The following is a 6,134-nucleotide window of genomic DNA, read 5'->3' as shown; positions in this document are numbered from 1 at the left end:
GTACAGGGAGAGGGGTTAGCTAATCCTGTTAGGATTCTCTGTGGGCAAGCAATCTCAGGCTGCAAACATCTAGGAGGAAGAAGCTGCAGTTGCTAATGATCAGTAACTGGTAAATACTCATACTTAGACCAGAGAAAGAAGGCTTTGAAAATTTTGAGCCCAACCAAATATGGGGCGTCAATATTCAAACTGTGAAGCTTTGCCAATTTCCTATGGGTCCAAGGCTTTGGTCCTTGTCATGGCTGATGCCCGTGTCAACAATACACCTGTGACTTCCTCCACTACCTACAATGAGCCATTGTAGACTCATTAATGCAAGTCCTTAATTTACACAGGACTTACTTCTGTGTTAGTCTGTGCATTCAGAGAGATGGGACATACATGCACCATTACAGTAACAGTAGTTCATTGCCCCAAAGCCTGTGCCTGTTGATTCTGGTTTATCCCTCCCTTCTCAAGTCCCTGACAACCATGTATACATCCCTGTCTTTATAAACCATCAACATATTCAGAACCATCATCATCCATCATAAAGTTGGAGTCATGCATACAGCCTTTTGGATTGGTTTCTTTCAGCTAGTAATATTCATTTAGGCTCTCTCTCTCTCTCTCTCTCTCTCTCTCTCTCTCTCTCTCTCTGTGTGTGTGTGTGTGTGTGTGTGTGTGTGTGTGTGTGTGTGTGTTCATTCCCTAGGGTTGGATTTCCTCTGAAAGAACAAGGAGTGTCCTAAAGCTTAAGCCATCTCTCCAGCACTACCTCATTTCTTTTTATTGCTGAAGAACGTTCTGTTATCTGATGGACTGCAGTGTTCTTAGCCCTTCACTCTTTAAGAATATCTTGGCTGTTGTCAGGTTATTATAACTATGAAAAATCCTATAAAACATATTCAGGGTCCTACATAAATACGAGTTTTCAATAATTTTGAAATTTTGAAACAAATTTGGTCTTATTAGTCTCATTCAAGATCTTCATGGATGTGAAAAATATCTGAGAGAAATAGATTAAAGACAGGAGTATTTAGTTTGGCTCATGGTTTCAGAAATTTCAGCCCAATTCAGCCAATGGATGCTGCCTGGAGCCATTACTCTCGGCTTGAGATGAGGTTGAACACCATGGAGGCAAAGTGTAAGGCAGAAGCTATTCCTCTCATGGTTGCCAGGAAGCAACCCAAAGACCCCTAGATTTTTAATCTCTTACGTTATCTTCCAGAGGTTATATCATCTCATGTTTCAGATTAGAGAAAATGTTCTGTTTTGACCTAACTATAGAGATGGGAGGACCATGCTGAGCTTTACTTTTCTTTTTTTCTTTCTTAAGTGGCAATCTTGTTTTCTAAAGTCTACGTCCAGTCCACCCACTACTATGTGGTGCAGGTTGATCAAAGACACCCAGAGGCCTGCATGCTGCCGCCGCTACCACATTGTCCTCCAGCAGCGGGATTCACTATGACATACAAGCACATGGGGGAGAGATGGGAGAGAAAGAGAAGTGGAATGGTTGGAGCACTGTGAGGAGAGGTGGAACCAGACACATGGAAGTAGAGAGGAACAGCCTGACGTAAGTAGCTCGCTCTGTCATTTGAGGCCATGGTGAAATCCAGGCCCATGGTGCTGCTAAGGGCCATGTCTGGGTCCCTGGCCCTGCAGCAGCAGGGAGTCTTTGTGGATGTTTATGGTTCATATTACCTCCAAAGCCCATGAGGATGTCTCTGGTCTGGGCTGCTGCCTGGGACCATGTTGGTGTCCAAGGGCTCTGCAGAGCTGGCCCCATCCCTCACCAGCTACAGCACCTAGGAGAGTGGGCCCAGCACCTACCTGGGTAACAGTAGTGCTGGCCCTGGTGGTGAAGGCACTGGTGAGCCAGCACTGAAACATGAGAACGGGAGAGCTGGCCCCGCCCCTTGCTGGCTATGGCATCAGGTGAGCTAGCCTGGGTGAGCTAGCCAGGGCGTGCTGGAGAGCTGGCAGGCTGACCAATTCAGCTACCACCCAGACCCAGATCCCAGGCTTTTGAGTTGGCCCACCCCAACATCTTCCCCATCTATGAACTGCTGGAGGGCATGACAGGCCCAGTCCTGTAGACACAAATCTGCAGGATCTCCATGACACAGGGTAACAACAGAATGTCCAAGGGGAGTCCTGGTGAAGATCCAGTATTGGATAGTGTAGCAGAAAGAAGCCGGAGGCCTCAAACCAGACCAGTGACCTTTGCATGTAAAGATGTGTGGACAAAGGGGGCACCGTGACACACTACAGCTTCCACGAAGAGATTTTTTTTTGTTATTATTTTCATTTTATTTATTTATGATTTTCTCTGGGGGGAGGTTACAAGGGCAGATGCAAAGAGATGGGGAGATGAGTGGGACTGGGGTACATAATGTGAAATTCACAAAGAATCAATAAAAAGTAAAAAAAAAAAAATCTACATTCCAAATTGTCATTGCACTTTTACAGGTCTGTGTGGATAGCACGGGCCTATGGGCTACAAGGTGCTTGGCAGTTAATATGTTCACATAAGATTAGTCTTTTCTATGTGCTTTGCCTATTCACATAGATATTCCTTATAATGTCACACTAATATAAAATTTAAACAGACACATAACCAAGCAGGGAACAGTTGTTTGGGCAGAAAGGATTCCATCTGGAAATCTCTGGTGAGGACTGTTTAGTGTAGGGACCCAGAGTCAAGGGACTGATAAAAGTAGACCTGGCTTCCAGGGTCTCCCAGAATCCTCAGTCCCTACTAGGCATACCCTACCCCCAACCTTGAACTTTCCAGCCCAGCGACTAGTCTTCTCTTCTTCCCCCAATCATTGTTATCTCCTCCTCCTTCTCCTCCTCCTCTCCCCCCCTCACCCCTCCTCCTTCTTCCTCTTCCTCCTCCTCCTTCTCCTCCTCACCCCCCCTCACCCCTCCTCCTTCCTCTTCCTCCTTCTCCTCCTCCTTCCTTCTCCTCCTTCCTTTTTCTTTCTTCCTTCTTCATTCTCTTCTTTCTCCTTGCCTCCTTCTCTTGTTTCTCTTCACTTGAGCCCTTTTTCTCTCCCTTTCCCCTCCCCGCCATGGCAACTTCCCTGGCCTCAGCCCTTGGGGCCAGTGAATTCATCCACCAGAGCACAGCTTCCCAACAAATCTACCTTTAATATATTCTAATATTGAATTGGCTCGTTTCACCGGTGGAGAAATAACCTATCAAGGACAGAAGACTGCAGGCTCGGCCCACGTCCTCTTTGAAGTCCTTCAGCTATGGCAGGTGGGAGATGGCAAGTCCTTGAGAGCATAGGCTCATGGACAGTGCTGGAGGTGCCATTGCCCTGAGGCAAGGGCCACACACAGTCTCAAGTTCTCTTGCTAATGGATATCATCAGTGAGGCTAGAGAAGCTGTGTCTCAGGAGTACAGCAGCGTCATCCTGGAGACCATTCCCAAAACTCCAATTTTTCTATTATTTCATTGGACAGTAACTCACAGCTTGAGGATATGATAGTAGCCCAGTATCATATCGACACCAATGTGGGCTTACTTCATTAGCATATCCAGGCCTGTCCTGGGCTAGGCTCCTATCTGATCTTCTGTCTGAATGGCCTGCTGGAGATTGTTTTTAATGACTTAGTTCTTAACAGCTGCCTGGGGGCAAGCTAAGGCATATTATTCCAAGTCACACAAAATAGCTTTTAGGTTACACAAAAGAGTTTATATTCTCCAGCCGATGAAATGAGCCAATCCAAGCCAAAACAAGGTAAACAAGCAGGATTCGGGGTAGGCAGGTTCACAGACCACACAGGAGTGATCAGTGAAGAGGGAGGGAGACAGGGGAGGAGAAGAGAAAGCTCCTGAGCAGAGAGAAGATTCAGTGAAAGAGGGAGAAAGAAGAGAGACAAAAATGTCTGAATCATATAGGGGAGAGACATGGGGAAGCCCAGCCCCTTGGCTGGAAAGTTCAGGGAGAGAGTCGGGTATGGCTGATGAGTGCTATAAGAGGTATCACTTTGCTTTTTTTTAAAATTTCATCCCCATTGCTATTTATTTATTTATTTACTTACTCATCGTCTATCTTCCTAGTCTCATCTCTCTCTACAAGTAGCCCCCCCCCCTTTATTTTCTCTTCTCATACGTCAACATATACTTTAGGCAGGGACTGAGGAATGCTGGGAGGACCTGAAGGCCAGGTCTGATTTGGTATGTAAAACACACACCTTAGCTGCTTGTCCCAGGTTTGAATCCCAGCACTATCCTGGAGTCAAAGTTGTTCTTCCTTTAGTTTTGTGTATTTTATTCTACATCTTTTGGCATTACCTATAAATCCCAGACAGTTTGGTATGACTTAGTGTCTTGTTACTGTGAAAAAAAAATATCGTGATTAAAGTTAACTTATAGGAGAATGGGTTTGTTCTAGCTCACAGTTCATTGCTAGTCAATCATGGTGGGGAAATCAGTATGTCAGGAACCTGAAGCAGCTGGTTGGGTCACATCTGCCACTGGGAAGCAGAGGGTGACGACGACTTGTACTCTGCTGGTTTTCTTTTTTATTTACTATAGGACCCCTACCTCGTGAATGGTGCTGCACACTTTTAACAACGATTAGTCTTCCCACTCGGTAGGTGAGACTGCAAAAACTGCTGAGAGAGAAAATAATCCAGAGGCATCTGAAGAGTCCAAAGCAGAGAAAGCAAGAAGCAGACTGGACATGGCCAGTTCAGGAAGTAGGAGGGTAGAGGAGAGTGGGGACAGCTGAGGTAAAGCAGTGAGAGCTCAGGAAGCAGGAGGTGGACACATGCGTGCAACTCACAGGGAGAACAAGCAGCTGGTGGGGAGCTCCTGAGGAATGCTGGCTCCTTATCCCACCACCAGAAATAACTGTAGACCACCTTAAACTCACGTTTGGATACATGGACTTGCAGGGATTAACAGATGTCAGGTCATCCGAAGCTGGAAATTAGCACTACGCAGTATCGCTTAACTTGCTGGGATTTTGTTTGGGATTTGCTGGCTTTGTAGAACAAGTTGGAAAAGCATTCTGACAATATTGAGTCTTCCTATCCATTAACAAGGGCAGCTGTTACATTACTTAGCTCCTTTATTCCTTTTTATCAAGGTTTTATTCTTTTCCTTGTGCAGACCTGGTAAACATTTTGCACGATACAGCTATGCATCCCTTTACTGCTAATATAAATGACACTTTGGGCTTTAAAAAGCATTTCTTTATTGTGTGTGATATATGTATGCACGTGGGGGTGCCATGCACCACACTGTATATGGAAGCCAGAAGACAGCATGTGGAAGTCATTGCTTTCCTTTCACTGTGGAGCTCAGGGATCAAACAAGGGTGGTCAGGGTTGGTAGCAAGTGACCATCTTTACTAAGCTGAGCCATCTCATCTGCCTTGATATTGTATTTGTAATTTGAAATTATTTCCAGTTGCCCACTTCTTGTAGATGTTACATTTTAAATTTAAAAAACTATCATATACTAAAACTGATTTTTAAAAAGCTATTTTATATGCATAGCTGTGCGTGTCTGTCTCTGCGTATACCCACAGGGAGAACATTAGATTCCTAGGAGCCAGTTACAGGCAGTTGTGAGTCACCCAATGTGAGTGTTAGGAATTGAACTCCAGTACTCTTGCAAGAGCAAAAGTGATCTTAAAACGCTGAACCATCCTTCCAACCCCTAGCTGATTTATAGTGTGCAGTTCTATGAACTATGACTCTGTAATAATTAAGGAAAATGTCTTCCTCCTAGTTTTAGAACAAAGAAAGGGCATTCTGGCAAGGTAGTTCAGCAGGTAAAGGCACGTGCCATCAACTCCAATGATTGGAATCTGATCCCCGAACCCACATGACAGAGAACTGACTCCTGTGAGTAGCTTTCAACTAACATACACTGTACTCTCTCACACACAACAACTGATGATGATGGTGGTGGTGGTGGTGATGATTAAAGAACAGACTGAGGGTGCAGCTTAATGGTGCTGGAAGAATCACATTTTTCATTGTTAACATTTCTAGAGCAACAACCACTAGGCAGAGAAGCAGTAAGCACGGGATGGGCAGGTCAGAGGTCAGAGTCCAGAAGAAGACCCGTACACACGAGGCCTCTTGGTCTTTCACAGCAGTACAAAGTAACCAGCGAGAAAGG

The sequence above is a fragment of the Rattus rattus genome, chromosome 11, assembly GCF_011064425.1.
Source record: "Rattus rattus isolate New Zealand chromosome 11, Rrattus_CSIRO_v1, whole genome shotgun sequence".
In the NCBI taxonomy this organism is placed as follows: domain Eukaryota; kingdom Metazoa; phylum Chordata; class Mammalia; order Rodentia; family Muridae; genus Rattus; species Rattus rattus.
The sequence above is the reverse complement of the archived record's forward strand: the minus strand, read 5'-3'. Positions refer to the sequence as shown.